This window comes from Haliotis asinina, chromosome 5, assembly GCF_037392515.1.
Source record: "Haliotis asinina isolate JCU_RB_2024 chromosome 5, JCU_Hal_asi_v2, whole genome shotgun sequence".
Lineage (NCBI taxonomy): Eukaryota > Metazoa > Mollusca > Gastropoda > Lepetellida > Haliotidae > Haliotis > Haliotis asinina.
The window spans coordinates 4,834,026-4,852,045 of NC_090284.1; the positions used below are offsets into that span (position 1 = coordinate 4,834,026).

The following is an 18,020-nucleotide window of genomic DNA, read 5'->3' on the forward strand; positions in this document are numbered from 1 at the left end:
ATGTCATCTGTGGGAAGACTCCACACCCTGCTACACTGACAAAGTAAGGATGTCATCTGTGGGAAGACTCCACACCCTGCTACACTGACAAAGTAAGGATGTCATCTGTGGGATGACTCCACACCTTGCTACACTGACTAAGTAAGGATGTCATCTGTGGGATGACTCCACACCATGCTACACTGACTAAGTAAGGATGTCATCTGTGGGATGACTCCACACCCTGCTTCACTGACAAAGTAAGGATGTCATCTGTGGGATGACTCCACAACCTGCTCCAATGACTAAGTAAGGATGTCATCTGTGGGAAGACTCCACACCCTGCTTCACTGACAAAGTAAGGATGTCATCTGTGGGATGACTCCACAACCTGCTACACTGACTAAGTAAGGATGTCATCTGTGGGATGACTCCACACCCTGCTTCACTGACAAAGTAAGGATGTCATCTGTGGGATGACTCCACACCCTGCTACACTGACAAGGTAAGGATGTCATCTGTGGGATGACTCCACACCCTGCTACACTGACAAAGTAAGGATGTCATCTGTGGGATGACTCCACAACCTGCTCCAATGACTAAGTAAGGATGTCATCTGTGGGAAGACTCCACACCCTGCTTCACTGACAAAGTAAGGATGTCATCTGTGGGATGACTCCACACCCCGCTACACTGACAAAGTAAGGATGTCATTTGAGGGATGACTCCACACCCTGCTACACTGACTAAGTAAGGATGTCCTCTGAGGGATGACTCCACACCCTGCTACACTGACAAAGTAAGGATGTCATCTGTGGGATGACTCCACAACCTGCTCCAATGACTAAGTAAGGATGTCATCTGTGGGAAGACTCCACACCCTGCTTCACTGACAAAGTAAGGATGTCATCTGTGGGATGACTCCACAACCTGCTACACTGACTAAGTAAGGATGTCATCTGTGGGATGACTCCACACCCTGCTTCACTGACAAAGTAAGGATGTCATCTGTGGGATGACTCCACACCCTGCTACACTGACAAGGTAAGGATGTCATCTGTGGGATGACTCCACACCCTGCTACACTGACAAAGTAAGGATGTCATCTGTGGGATGACTCCACACCCTGCTTCACTGACAAAGTAAGGATGTCATCTGTGGGATGACTCCACACCCTGCTACACTGACAAGGTAAGGATGTCATCTGTGGGATGACTCCACACCCTGCTTCACTGACAAAGTAAGGATGTCATCTGTGGGATGACTCCACAACCTGCTCCAATGACTAAGTAAGGATGTCATCTGTGGGAAGACTCCACACCCTGCTTCACTGACAAAGTAAGGATGTCATCTGTGGGATGACTCCACAACCTGCTACACTGACTAAGTAAGGATGTCATCTGTGGGATGACTCCACACCCTGCTTCACTGACAAAGTAAGGATGTCATCTGTGGGATGACTCCACAACCTGCTCCAATGACTAAGTAAGGATGTCATCTGTGGGAAGACTCCACACCATGCTACACTGACAAAGTAAGGATGTCATCTGTGGGAAGACTCCACACCCTGCTACACTGACAAAGTAAGGATGTCATCTGTGGGATGACTCCACACCTTGCTACACTGACTAAGTAAGGATGTCATCTGTGGGATGACTCCACACCATGCTACACTGACTAAGTAAGGATGTCATCTGTGGGATGACTCCACACCCTGCTTCACTGACAAAGTAAGGATGTCATCTGTGGGATGACTCCACAACCTGCTCCAATGACTAAGTAAGGATGTCATCTGTGGGAAGACTCCACACCCTGCTTCACTGACAAAGTAAGGATGTCATCTGTGGGATGACTCCACAACCTGCTACACTGACTAAGTAAGGATGTCATCTGTGGGATGACTCCACACCCTGCTTCACTGACAAAGTAAGGATGTCATCTGTGGGATGACTCCACAACCTGCTCCAATGACTAAGTAAGGATGTCATCTGTGGGAAGACTCCACACCCTGCTACACTGACAAAGTAAGGATGTCATCTGTGGGAAGACTCCACACCCTGCTACACTGACAAAGTAAGGATGTCATCTGTGGGATGACTCCACACCTTGCTACACTGACTAAGTAAGGATGTCATCTGTGGGATGACTCCACAACCTGCTCCACTGACAAAGTAAAGATGTCATCTGTGGGATGATTCCACACCCTGCTACACTGACAAAGTAAGGATGTCATCTGTGGGATGACTCCACACACATTACTGTCCAGTTGTTGTGTATGTCCACAACACTGCATTCTCAAGTGACATCAACATCAACTGTCAATCTTACAACCTAATTTCTCTCTCCAAAGACAGGGACCTCAAATAAATAGCTATTGTTTGGCAAAATACATAGGTTTTGGTACTGAAAACATATCTAAAGATCGTGAAGATATTATAATGATCCTTAAATTATATGTTAAAACACCTCTAAGAAATGTTTGCTGCCACCAGTAAGAACATTTTGTTTCAATGTCACTGTTGTAAGGGCACATTGTGTAGCATCATGTGCATGACACCACAGATGGCCTAACAGGTAGACAAACTGAAAACCTTGGTCTGTTCAAACTTTTCCAATTGAAGACAATACAATGTAAGAATTGCAGTTACAGTTCTAGAAAAAAGACCTGGCTTACACAAAAATGTTACTAAAAAGGTTGGGCAGGACCTCGATACTATGTTGAGACTAATAGGGCTTACACGAAAAAATTTGCTTGCTACATGCCTGAATCTAGCATTCACAGTAAGAGCTGGCCTGAATATGGTCTGGTCATCATTTAGAATTGCAGACAATGCAATCCAGCACATTGATAGTTGGCCTGAATATGGTCTGGTCATCATTTAGAATTGCAGACAATGCAATCCAGCACATTGATAGTTGTCCTGAATATGGTCTGGTCATCATTTAGAACTGCAGACAATGCAATCCAGCACATTGATAGTTGGCCTGAATATGGTTTGGTCATCATTTAGAATTGTTGTCCTGAAAATGGTCTGGTCATCATTTAGAATTGCAGACAATGCAATCCAGCACATTGATAGTTGGCCTGAATATGGTCTGGTCATCATTTAGAATTGCAGACAATGCAATCCAGCACATTGACAGTTGGCCTGAATATGGTCTGGTCATCATTTAGAATTGCAGACAATGCAATCCAGCACATTGACAGTTGGCCTGAATATGGTCTGGTCATCATTTAGAATTGCAGACAATGCAATCCAGCACATTGATAGTTGGCCTGAATATGGTCTGGTCATCATTTAGAATTGCAGACAATGCAATCCAGCACATTGACAGTTGGCCTGAATATGGTCTGGTCATCATTTAGAATTGCAGACAATGCAATCCAGCACATTGACAGCTGGCCTGAATATGGTCTGGTCATCATTTAGAATTGCAGACAATGCAATCCAGCAAATTGATAGCTGGCCTGAATATGGTCTGGTCATCATTTAGAATTGCAGACAATGCAATCCAGCACATTGACAGTTGTCCTGAATATGGTCTGGTCATCATTTAGAATTGCAGACAATGCAATCCAGCACATTGACAGTTGGCCTGAATATGGTCTGGTCATCATTTAGAATTGCAGACAATGCAATCCAGCACATTGATAGTTGGCCTGAATATGGTCTGGTCATCATTTAGAATTGCAGACAATGCAATCCAGCATATTGATAGTTGGCCTGAATATGGTCTGGTCATCATTTAGAATTGCAGACAATGCAATCCAGCACATTGATAGTTGGCCTGAATATGGTCTGGTCATCATTTAGAATTGCAGACAATGCAATCCAGCACATTGATAGTTGGCCTGAATATGGTCTGGTCATCATTTAGAATTGCAGACAATGCAATCCAGCACATTGATAGTTGGCCTGAATATGGTCTGGTCATCATTTAGAATTGCAGACAATGCAATCCAGCACATTGACAGTTGGCCTGAATATGGTCTGGTCATCATTTAGAATTGCAGACAATGCAATCCAGCACATTGATAGTTGGCCTGAATATGGTCTGGTCATCATTTAGAATTGCAGACAATGCAATCCAGCACATTGATAGTTGGCCTGAATATGGTCTGGTCATCATTTAGAACTGCAGACAATGCAATCCAGCACATTGACAGCTGGCCTGAATATGTAATCCTGAAATCTCTATCACTGCTTCATCAGTGTGATGTTCCCCACATTTTCACGTTGTTTTCACACCAGTCTGTTCTAAGTGACAACATATGCCTATCCCCACCCAACAATTCATTCTATTTAAAGCCATCAGCCATTTGTCACCACCCATGAATTCCTTTAACCATGCTACAAGAGCTTCAATATAGTCTGTCATACACATAAAAGTACTTCAGATTCAAGTAACATACAATCCCTTCTCAGCAACCCAACAGAAACACACTATTACATTTCATAAAAAGACTGCAATACAAATCCACAAGCTACCATCTGAACAACACTTGTCAATTCCAACAATAGAAACGTTAATGTTTCCGAAATCAGAGTTAGTTTCTGTAAATAAAAAAGTCCACATTTCTGAATACAAAAACAAGTCAAAACAGCGGAAGTGCATAGATGTATGCATTGTGCACACATGTGCAATACATGTGATTCGCCGCCAAACTACAAATGTCGGCACATTCCGCCAGCCATATTCCACCCTTATTCGTGGCGCTCCTATTTCTATTCTGCCCTTTGCATGTACACTACATCATCATATTTGTTTCAGCGGCTGTACGTGCCACTCAGTCTGACGGTATATTCACCCAGTTCTCAGAGGCCAAACAATGGGTCATAACATATTCACAGCCTAAATGCCAGGAGATCACACCGGATGTCTCAAGATGACAGGTGTGCAGTGCTCGTCAGGACAGGTGTCATTAGACATGGTGTACTGCTTCACCTGGAGAGGCTGAACATCTCTGTTGGAGGGAGCTCACTGCAAATGGTCACAGTTTGCTCTGCTGCTGGCAGTGTAGCATTGCCCCAAGACTGAATGCTCAGGCAATGGAAGTTTTGTACTTCTGTCCTGTGTTCAGAACATCTAAGGTCACTAACATGCTTGAGGAATATTTATACCTTTTTGAAACAATCATCTAAACTATTACATATTACTCAGACTTGTGCAAGTCTACTGGCAGTGCTTTGGGTGGGCAGTCATTATATGAAGTGGGGGAATGCAGATGTGTTAATCAGGGGGTTATGGCATGCAGATTTACATGTCAGGTATGCAGAAACATTTGAAATGACCACAGAAATAATATTAATAATATTAACTGTACCAAAAATCTCGACCAGAAATAAAGAGTTCCTGAGCTCAGCAAATGCTGTGGCATCCATAAAAATGCAGTTACCGATCTACTCAAAGCAAGTATGTAAGTCCCACAGTGTTGATCTGTGTAAATTATGAAATATTTGCGGTGTAATTTGTATTTTGTACAATAAGATATCGTGAATCCTGTCAACTGAATATGCACAGATATGGCACATCTGCATAAAATATTCATCTCATCTACCATCAATATTAGAAGAAAACAGGATGAAACCAGCCCAGAAAATATGGCAAGCAAGTAAAAGACCCCACCAAGAAATATGAGATGTGAAGTATCAAGATGGCATGTCATCTTATTATCAACATGTCAGAATCACAATGTCTGATCACAGGAAACATCTGGGACATGGTTCCCATTTCAAAACAATTACAGTCACATCAGTTTGTGTCACTCCTTGTGGAAGGCGTGGTAAGGAAGGGAGAAGATCTACACTGATGCTCTTCTCAGATGTTTACCCTTATATTTAAATCTGAGATAATGGGTGTGGCACTACATGTACCATAATCAGCTGGAATCGGGAATTCAAAACAAAGATCACTTTTATGACAGCTTGGAAATACTTGAGTGTTGAAACACAACTTGAACATTCTGTAGGAATGTGTGGGCATTCTTGGATATGTTTGCTTCAGTGTCCATATTGACAGACCAACCAAGCATAAATGTGATGAAAGATGTCAATACCACCAACCTCATTCAAATGAGAAAGTTCATTGCAATCAAAAAACCTATTTACCATCTCAAGACAATCCCATATGAAATTACCACAAATGAACTAATTAGCCACTGAAGAGTGGGTGAGAAACAAGTTATGTTATGAACATGTGTTGTCTGTACTTCAAAACTCAGCATAACTGGAAGTACTGAGAGCAAAATGATAAAGCTGCATCACCACATTTCTGTGAACATTTCAACATCCTGCCACTTTGTACTGCCATGCATCTGTACCCAAAACCTGCCATGGACCCTTTGGAAGAATCATTTTAGACTGACATCTGATTGGCTTAATTGGCTGATTGGGCAGTCAAGATCACCAGACTTCATCTGACCATAAATATAGCTAGGTGTCCTCAGATGTCAAGCAGACAGATAGATCTGATCCCACATCTGTGCTAATGAGAAGTAAGCACCATTCACTTCGTTTTGGCAGTATCAGTAGTATCACTGTAGGAATGTCCAAGTCTGATGAGGCTGCAGCCAGGTCTGGTAACCTGAACAACACACATCACTGCCACAGTTACTGCTACAGACTGCTTAGTACTCTCCTGATAGTTGCTAAGTAATACTACTGATAGATGCTAAAAAAGACAAGCAATAAGTCCAAGAAAAAAATTACTTTCTCAATCCTAACTCTTTCTTCTGCTTCTGTTTGTGTTTATATTTTCAAAGAAACTATGTATGCCTAGTCACTTAGCAAGAAGTTAATGAGTAAGTGAAGTTTTACGTTTCTTTTAGCAATATTCCAGCAATATCATTGTCGGGCACACCTGAAATGGGCTTCACACTGTACCCATTTGGGGAAGCAACCCAGGTCTTCATCATGACGAGTCAATGCTTTAATCACTAGGATACCCAATCACCACTAATTAGCAAAATGTATTTTCAAAAACATAAATGTCCTGTCACAGACTACTGCAGGAATTACTACTGCCTGAGACAGGAAGAGGATGAAGATCATGATACTGGACATGTGACAGGAACTCCAGTTGTGACCTGAGAACATACTTGAGTGAGTCTGATGCGTACAAGTGGACTGGAACAGCAGTGGCTGACCTGCGGTCCATCTCACATGTCACATGATAGCAATCTTGACTGTACATGTAACTGATGAGGTCTACAGGATGTCAGCACCATTCCCACACTTAACACCATGACGTTTGGATGAACATGTCCTTCCATCAGGCATTTCATGAGTGAGTGAGTGAGTGAGTGAGTGAGTGAGTGAGTGAGTGAGTGAGTGAGTGAGTGAGTGAGTGAGTGAGTGAGTGAGAGAGCGAGTGAGCGAAACAGGGGATTGACTGAGTTAGTGTAAGGGATAACCAGTGGGATTTCGCTTGTTCTTTAATGCTGCACACAGCAATCTGTCAAACCAATGAGTGACATTGGGAGCATCTATCCATTCAAGCACAAGTTTCTCAGAGCCCATTCTAACATGTATCTTCACAGTTAGGGTAGGTGAGTGATTTGGTCAGAGACTGAATTATTCTGTAGATGAGTGTGACTCTAGGCAAATGTGAATGGAAGGATAAGTAAGTGTGTGTGAGAGAGTGTGTGAGAATGTGTGTGTGAGAGTGTGTGTGAAAGAGTGTGTGAAAGAGTGTGTGAGAGAGTGTGTGTGAGCGTATGTGACACTAAGAGAGTGTGTGCGAGAGAGTGTAGGCAGATTTAGTTAGGTTAAATTCTAATTATAGAGTGTTCCCAGAAATTATTAAGAAAATCTTTGTTTTTTTCCTACTGATGCTAAGATTGGAAAAAGGGCTTTCACTATGCACTAAGCATACTAAATAAGGGAGACAACTCTTGAATGCTTAGAAGGCAGCTCATTATGTCAAGAGTTATCTCCCTTGCCTGAGCAGACGGCTTCCTGTGTTGACATGGCAGAATTTACAGCAAGAGAGAAAAGAAAGCTCATTCTAGATGATTTTGAAAGGGGTGAGGCTGATGCTAAAGTGTTAGCTTGCAGACATGGTATTCCTCTGTCTACAGTATACAGAACTTTGAAGAATATTCAAACAGGAACCGGGATAGAGCACAAAGCAGGGGCAGGTCGGCCTAGGAAATTCAGTGTTGTGGATTGCCGAAGACTTGGGCAGATTGTGAGTAGGGGCAAATTGAAAAGTGTTGAGAACATCAGAAATGAAATGATTAGCAGAGGAAGTCCTCAGGTATGCAATGAAACAGTTAGGCAGGAATTACAGAGACTTAATTGGGTGAAAAAACGTGGAATTCCCTTGCCGTTGATGAAAGATGCACAAAAGGAAAACCGTTTAAACTGGTGTCGGGCTCATGAAAATCAAGATTGGGATAATGTTTTCTTTTCGGATGAAATTTCTGTTTGGCTTTTCCCTAATTGTGTGAAAATTTGGACCAAAGATACTGTCAAACCTATCTACCAGCGACCAAAACATAGCCTGAAGATCCACATATGGGGTGGCATATCGGCTCGCGGAGTGACGCCATTGTGTGTTTTCACTGGAAACTTGACAAAAGAAAGATACGTTGACATTCTAAATGGTCACATTCTTCCGACAGCACAAACATTGTATGAAGATGATTGGATTTTCCAGCATGATAATGACCCAAAACACACTGCGCGCTACACAAAACAGTGGTTGTCGGGCGAAAATGTTCAAGTTTTAGACTGGCCCAGTTACAGCCCAGACCTAAACGCAATTGAGAATGTGTTGGGAGTCATGAAGGACAGAATAAACCAAAAGGGACTGAGAAATATTGAAGATATGAAGGCCTACAAACTTTGATGGGTAGTGTGCCTAGGCGTATTCAGGCATGCATTGCTGAGCGAGGAGGGTCTAACAAAGTACTAAAACAAGACTGAGACTGTAAAAGGATGATGTTTTAACATGTTTATGTAAGTAAAACGCCAGAAGATAATAAACGTAATGAGTTACATGACGCAACATGATTCTCAATAATTTCTGGGAATACTATATACTTTGTTAAAGGTTCAAAACCATTTTAACCTCACCTAGCAATATTCACAAACATATTTTGCTGATAAATGATGAAATGAAGCTGGAAAATTATATTTTCAAATTTCCTATGATTTCAACATTCTCTCCATGTTCTTCTTGTCTCGCAGATCCTTTCTGTCTATAACTGGATTTGACATCAACGTTCAATAAAACGCCTGGTGGAAATGTAGAAAGGTATCACTTCCAACAAAACTTGTAGATCTAAAGCTGGCACTAATCAATTTGTTCAAAACAACTCTACAACAAAGCTAATTCTACAATTACCCAATACCTAACATACAAAGATCTGTAAAACCGTGCAGTTGTTTTTATATAAAAAAGGTAAAAACAAAATCATTACAACTAATTTAGTTTAGCTCCAAAAAGTGTGAAAGATAAGGATGTTGATTGTGGAGAAGGAGTGAGAAGGACCCTAGGCCAATCCTTCTCACCAACTCCAGATTACATGGTGTTTCTCAACATCAGTGAAGACAAGTTAAACATGTGATAGGCCTGATGTGGTTTGTGGCTTCTGCTGGGGCACAAAAAACACAGCCTGACATGGTTCATTTGTTCTCAACTTCCGCAGTTCCGACATCTACAGAAGAAAATGTCGCCAACCTTCGGAACAGATGCTGAAAATAAACTTGCACAAAATGAAAATGATCTATATGAAATTGTTACTATACTATGAATGGATGTTAAAAATACTTAAAATACAATATAAGAAAAACAGATTTTCTGGATATGTGACCATTCAGTTTTCTATCCAAAAGTGTGGTTTCTGCTGCATTCCGAGACAGGAAAGGAAGGACTTTACCTATTTTTCTACCACTTCTACCATTATATGGACAACAACTGTGTAGCTATCATTTTTACAGACAACACAAAATGCAATATATATCTGCTCATGGTACAAGGTATGTGTGTACTATCCTGCAGTCTATTCCTACCACACAAGGCAGTTAGCCCAGATAAATCTCCAAATCCCAAGGAGTTACCTCCTTTTTCAAGTCAAGGATAAGCTGTGGATCAAAGATACATGTTTGCATCCCTGGCAATTAGCGAGCATGGCAAACACCTATGAATTGAATGTCTTTTGATTTTATCCAAACACAAACTGAAATGCTGCTGCAGTTTAAGCCTGTATCAGTGTCTGTGATGATAACTGCCTCTTATACATCAACTCATTCACAGCATAACAAGCAAATGTTGTACAGTATCACAAAATTTAACCAGTTTGCGATTTCAAAATCCTAACTTCTGAATAATACATAGTACAAACAGAAAAAAGGAAAGATATGCTAATCATCTTGGTATGATATCAATGACACAAAACTGTTCACATGGCACATAGACTAATGCAGAGAATTAAACGACACCACGAACTGAAACGTCAGACTCTGTGTTAACATGTGCACTCTTTTCAACAACCACTACCTCCTTCTGTGACCTTGACCTAGCTTGTTAATCCATTAACACTATTATCCCATAACATCAATGCCAAGACTGAGAAATATCTGCAATTAATTTAATCTCAGCCAGTCTAGATGCTACAAATATCTAAGTCTAGTTGGATCTGAGGAACAAAACCTCATTTTCATGATCATAAAACAGAGATAGATTGTGAAACAGAAGGCCCCCTCGACCCAGCAGATTGTACAGCTTAGTCTGCCACTCTGTAGAGATGCAACATATAGATGCAAGACCACAGACAATGTCGAGTTGAACAGTGTCAGAACCTATGAACCAAACATGCACCTTAAATGTTACCACCAGTACTATGACAACCGTAGACACAGTAATCTGAGCCGCACCACATTAACCCTTATTCTTCCAATGCCTTTCACAAATACTATTTGCCTGTCCACTGCTTGGCAATGGATAAACTCAAACAGGTGACCAAACAAGTCACCCAGGCTCCCACAAAGGAAGAAGTGAAAAAGGTCAAAATTCATCAGTTATCTAACCAAGCCGATTTCACTCAATATTAGTTCCACACTTCTGCACCGCCTGACAGGGGAAACGGAGACTAGCCAGCTTTCAACTAAGAAGCCCAAACTATTGGTAAAACATTTCTGATTGCCCAATTCAGGTTAAGACAACACAATGAACACATCATATGGAAACAATAGAGCCAGACCCTGGTCATATGTGTCCCTCTAAATGTCAGGGTGTTCATTCACAAAACTGTGGGAAGTCGTCCAGATCTCCAGTTAAATCTCCTCCGCCAGCTAATACACATTAACATACAAACACCAACTCACACACTCACCCATATTATGGATGCCAAGGTAGGCACATGCACACACACACACACACGCACATGCATTAACACACCAGCACACATTCACCCTTATTTTCACAACAGAGCTGTCAGTCCATCACACCTTCATAAATACACATTCCACAGCACAAACACACACAAACTCACTAGCACCCAAACATACCAACCCACACAACGACCCTGGTGCCGACTTGCCCACTTGCCTACTGTACAATGCTGACTCGACACATTCCACCTCGCTCACACCTATTTTACAAGACTTATCACTACACTAGTTACACAGAACATTCTTGGTGCAGGAATGTTTTATGAGAACTGATAATCCAAGATGCAGCAAAACCCTGATGAATTATTCCTGTACATAGGAATCAGAAGGCTATGTCTGCTGCAGAGTTTGAACAACTTTCACTTGTAAACAAGAGTTAGTGAGTGAGTAGGGTGCACTTTCTACAGGTAAAATCAACTGTGATGTAAAATGTGGCCTAATTCAGCGACGCTGCAGCTCAAGGTATGAAGAGATGGGTTCTCAGACGCCCTTGTGAATCCAACGCACTATCAATGTTACAAAAGTCAGTATCCAGGACAAAAACAAAACTGAAATCAGTTGATGAAATTGTTTCTTCACATTGCTTAAAGAGCAGAAATTATTAGGGGCAGGGCAATTCAGGGCCAGGGAGGTCATGAGAAACAGGAAACATTTCTTAACACGCCTTCATCATGTAAATGGTTGCACGCCTATCATGAAGAGCAAAGTGCAACAATGGTATTGACACACTGGAATATTAAAGTCACAAGAAAAAGTGTAAGAGTTAATGGTAAAGCAATTTTGGTGGAACCGACCCACTTAACAATGTAATGTCAGGGATAAACTGTGCATTGTGTAACAATCAGGGACACACAGGGCATTAAGGGAAAAACAATTAGAAGTAACAGGGCATTGTGAGACAACCAGAAATATACAGGGCATTGTGAGACAATCAGGAACAGATAAGGCTTTGTAGAACAACAAGGAATATATATTTAAAGCAATGTGTATCAATCAGGAATCAACCCCTTTTTGATCAAACATTAAATGGTTTTGTTGAACTGTGTACAAAATATGCATTATGTCAGAAAGTGCACTTTAACCATAGATAGGCAAGGCACTGTGAGACAATCATAGATACACAGGGCACGGGGAGACAATCAGAGTTCTCCACAATCCAAAATGAAACTTGTTGTTTATTGTCCCCCATTAAGGCATCAAGCGCTTTAAGGTCATCAGTCTTATCTTCATGCTCAGCCCAGTGTCTACGACCCTGGCCATGTTGTAGTCCCGCCCACTAAGGAATATCGGTGTTCTGAATTACAGCCCCAAACACGATGAGGACAGTTTCATTATTTACCGTCCCCAGCAGATGTATTTACGCTAAATACACACAATTACTCCTGGTGAGGCATAGGCAGATTAAAATGTATCTGTTGGTACAGGCATGGCCTTCTGCTAGTTCTGCTTCTAGCTATCAACAGGGCGGTAGCTCTAACATGCCACACCAACACATGGTCAGAACACAGAACAACAAAGGATGATTCCTGTGATCTTGGTTGTACATGTTGAAGGTCACCCAAAAGACATCCACTTATATCTCCATCCAAACAATGATAGATGGGATTTAAATTTCATCGGTCTACAGTAACAAGGACATAAAATTCTATTTTAAGCAGATGACCATATGGAAAGTATATTAACCTTTGATAAAAGCAATAACTGTTTCAAAAACATTTCCATGGGCTACATCATAATATATAAACCAGATATGATGTCCCCATGAGGAATTCAATGTAACTATGACAACACAGCAATTCTTGAATGTAGGTCACAATGACCTACTTAACCACATGTCACTACTTGTCAAAAGTAAGCCATAAAATCATATAAATACATGCTTCCGACTCACAAATATCAGCAGGAAGCACCCTTTCATGACAGATGTAAACACTTCATGAATTTCTTTCATAATGACCTTGACCTCTGCAAAAGTCATTTATGTTATTCTCATGAGCAGCACACAGATCAAGAATCACTGACCCACCACTGTATTTCTCTTCTAGCTCTGACCTTGAGGGTTATGTGGAGGGCTGATAAATGTCAAATACTGACATCGTATTAAACTGTAAAATATACCAATTGGACATGGTTACACGGTCTGCTGTGTTTCTTAATGTATGATTTTCACTAAAACAAAGTGGAAATATTTAAACGAACTTGATGTTTTCCAATGCATGTCACTGTTTTCCAATGCATGTGTTTTAACAATTATCAAATTTCAGTCATTCAGTGATTTCTGAAAGATCATATGACAAGCAGTTACTTGAGTTAACAGAGTGAGACATAAAAATCAAATTCCATATTTTCCACCTTCCTTGATATTGTGATTAATAGTGAAACAAATTTCTTAATGCAAAGTCCCATATTTCAAACTTCATGAGCAAAAGGTCATGTGTCATCAGCAGATTAACGTGAAAACTAAACTCTAAACCAACATATGCTGCTGTTGTCTACTTTCCTTGGTTATCTGCATGTAGTAAATTAGACAGACAACTAGTCTCTGAAATGAATGCCTTACTATGAACAGAAGAAAGGTTCATAGTAAAAAGAAATATAATGTTACAAAGGAGCTCTGACACATTCTTCATTTTCCGTGACCCTGAAGCTGTGGAAATCTAGACTTGCCAAATTTCTCCTGGAACCATTATTACTTTCAATTTCCTCAAAAAGATGCAAACCAGACTTGCTGAATTTTTCTAGACTTGAGTTGGACTCCTTTTTTAATGTAATCAGTAGAGTCTGGGAGTCAGACTAGTAGCGCAGTAGTGAAGGAGATGAATGTCGGTAGAGTGTTTCTAGATGGGCAAGGCCAGTACAGAAGATTTCTGGTAGACTAAGAGACTTTACCACATGAATTTCTCACACAGAGATGACTTATACAATACGTGAGTGAGTTTAGTTTTTACGCCGCACTCAGCAATATTTCATCTGTATAGCGGTGGTCTGTAAATAATTGAGTCTAGACCAGACAATCCAGTGATCAACAATATGAGCATCAATCTGTGCAATTGGGAACCGAAGACGTGTCAAACAAGTCAGCGAATCTGACCACCTGATCCCGTTAGTTGCCTCATACGACAAGCATAGTTGCCTTTTATGGCAAGCATGGGTTTCTGAAGGTCTATTCTACCCGGGACCTTCAAGGGTCACCCATACAATAAACTATAAGAAGTACCATAGAGTACATTCAAGAGACCACCAGGAAGTATACATGTATCTGGTTGAGCTGTACATGTCAGCCATGATCCTGTCCAGTAAATGTGCAACTAAGTTTCAAACACCTGCAGAAAAGTTTCTTGTCCATCCTATTCTATGGGGATTCTTGTATTGTAGAGCCAAGGTTCACACTGAAAAATTACCCTCACCCCTTAGGAATCAAATTATAAAACCATAATTAAGCCTACACCATCATGCAAGAATTGCACATACTGAATACAGACGGAACAGTTTTCTCCACATTGTCAAAGCTTTCATAATCATAGATTCATAGCTCAGCCTAGTTCAGCCAGCTAAATTAAACATGTTCCCACACATATACCTTGGTAATGACAAGACTTTTTTCTGTCTGAACTAAAATCAGGCATGAGGTCAACCAACCAAAGGTTTAATTTCATATGATTTTACCTCCCGAAAAAGACCAAATCAACAGATGTTTCAAGAACACCTCAGAAAAGATATAAATGATAAAGATGATCTTTGTAAACTTCATTCACAAGTGATGAAAAAAATGACAGATGCTACACTGATATCAGAACATATGTTCAGTTACAATATTTTCCAACTTGATCAAAACTGGGTGTGAGTCATGTGGTCTCTTCTAGTGTCCAGTATGTGACCTGTCTGTGGAGTTCAGTCCGTCCTGTACATATAGAACCACCTGACTGCACTGTGGACATTGTAAACACAGACTTTCCCCATGTGTTTCTACCATGAGGCATTACCAACAACAGAATCACAGATCTTAATTTAGGCCTCGTCATTTACCAAACAAGGAGAGAAAATCCTGAATTTAGGCTCATGGGTTTTAAACAGGAAATCCTTATACACGTTAGATGTAGATTATGTGCAGTGTTCCAAACTAAATGTAGCTTGTCTTACAACAAAATGTTACACAAAACGATATCAAATTGAACAGAGTAATCAGGAAGCAAATAGCTACACATTGTTACAGTTTACACCACTGGTGTCGAGTATGACTGATAAGGTCCAATCAGTATTAGCTGGTCATAACACATGACATATTACCATGACAACATTGTGTTACATAATATATCTAAATATTCCCTATTTACCATAGTACCATATCAACCTTTCCAGTTGGTCAATATTCACATAACAGACTAAATACCTTGAAATTGAATCAAATCATTTCAGTTTATCTGAACGAAATCTCTTAAAATGATTTAAGAAATTCTGTTTCAAAGGTAATGATTCCACACTCTGCTTTCCAAAACTTGTGGATTTGAAGAACTTCTTGGGGTCAGTGGCCGTGAAAACGCAATAGAGAGTTTAATAAATATTTAATACTAATAACATTCAACAGTCAATCGTCAGAAACGTAGTCATGAAACTGTATACCAATGGGATTTAATAAGAATTCGTACAAGTGAGAAACATTTAGATGATAAGCTGTGAGAGTAAATCAGCTGTTTACACCAGCGTGACCTGTCATATTTCACGTGCAGCTCGCACACCGAGCTTATTCTAGAATGGTGATAAATAAAGACTGCAACCACACTTGTGAGTGAGCGTGGTGCTGGTCAGTTGAGTGTCGTCCCGACTGGGGATGTAGAACAATGGACCAGCGGATGCTTGTCAGCGGATATTTGCTACGTGAAGCGATTTGTTTACATTTTCCCTCTCCGAAACCTCGCACACATGTTGCTGACTCGGGGGTTGTACCAAGACAAGAGAAAACCAAACCCAAACAGCAACTGTCTGATTAATGAATAATACCACCAGTTCTATCCGAAACACAGTTCAAGGAGCGTACCAGAAGCTATTAATCACTTTCTCTGAGCACCGATAACAGAGTTGGAAAGTTTTTTTCCTGCCGCGCTGTCAGAGTCACGATCTGTTGCGGACCGCTCAATACTGAAAGCCGGCCCGAGCCATTCTAAATCGCATCTTACAAAAGGCACACGACTCACCTCGTCATTTCATAGATATGAACCAAACGGTGTCTTTTATAAGTCCAAAGTGAACTCGAATGCAGGCTCATGCGCTTATTTGCTTTCAATCGTCGTCCTCCATGCGTGAAACATAACAAGCAAGGGTAGGTAACTCCGGTTTGCTGCTGAAGCTGTTCCCTCTCCGCATCCTCTGTGTAACGTGAGCGACACGCCCACTTCATACAGTGGGGTCGCCATCACTCGCCATCACTCGACTGGTATGCTGCTAAATCAAACCCTATACTGACATGTTTGACATTTCTCTTTGTGGGGAAATAGTTCAGCGTTCATTTCAATAATTTGCTTTGTGTTTTTGCAACTTACGCGGTTTTACGGGTGTAATAACTTTTTCTGAATAATCGCATTGTCATGTTTTTATTTCAAAAGTGAAACAACACATATTCCATGTAAGTTAACGTATGTGACTAGAATTCTTTTGTGTTTCAATTATTTTTACGCTCGTCACAGATTTAGTTTGAGGCGTGTTACACTTATGTGATTTTGCGACAAGTATTGTACGCGCTACTCTACGTATTACTGTAATACTGTCAGTATGAGAAGTGAGTGAGTTGCGTTTTACGACGCTTTTAGCAGTATTTCAGCAAAGTCACTGCAGGTTATATCAGAATTTGGCTTCACATATTATGGATATGTGGGGAAATGAACCTGGATTTTCGGCGTAACGAGCGAGCGCTTTAACCTCTAGGCTATCCCAGCGCCAGTGAATATGAGAAGTCGTTTGTCCCCACATATACATGTTTTTGAATGAAATTACCATACCACCAAAAGAGGTTCACACTGAGGCGGAAGAACTTGTACAATAATGTCGGATTAAAACATTGAACAAATGAGAGGTGTTCTGGACGATCCTCGGAGATCTGAAGTGGACATAAAATAACTGTGCATCATACCATTATATCCGTCAGGGTATTCATGATGATCACGTGAGTGAGTTTAGTTTTACAACGCACTAACCAATCTTTCAGCTATATGGCGGCGTCTGTAAATAATCGAGTCTGGGCCAGGTAATCCAGTGATTAACATATCTTCGCAAATGGGAACCGATGACATGTGTCGATTAAGTCAGCAAGCACGACCATCAGATCCCGTTAGTCGCGCCTCACGACAAGCCTGGGTTACTGAGGACTAGTTCTAACCGGGGTCTTTACGGGTGAGCGAGTATAAAGCAGAGAATCCTATTGCGATGTTGACAGTGTTAGATTTCTGTCGAATACATCTGTTAGGTTTTGAATTGATAATTCAGCGTTTTATAACTATATTTTATACTTCATGTTCACCCTGAGTCATGCACTCAAGCCTAGATTCTTTTGAAGTGGCTAATGACAGCTGACCTTTTTGTTAAAACGGCATGGAGATATAACACACTTGTTAATCGGAGTTACAGGTTTCGAGATATTCCGGCAGAAAA

At 40.9% G+C, this 18,020-nt stretch overlaps 1 protein-coding gene across 1 annotated transcript in view; it reads right to left on the reverse strand.

Annotated features, from left to right (window-relative positions):
• The window catches only part of LOC137283410 (chondroitin sulfate N-acetylgalactosaminyltransferase 1-like), a 59,660-nt gene extending 42,969 nt beyond the window's left edge, over positions 1-16,691 (reverse strand). Inside the window, exon 1 of the mRNA XM_067814883.1 lies at positions 16,571-16,691. The gene's annotated coding sequence lies outside the window, so the exon portion shown is untranslated. The remainder of the gene's footprint in view (positions 1-16,570) is intronic.
• Positions 16,692-18,020: the final 1,329 nt, after the last annotated feature.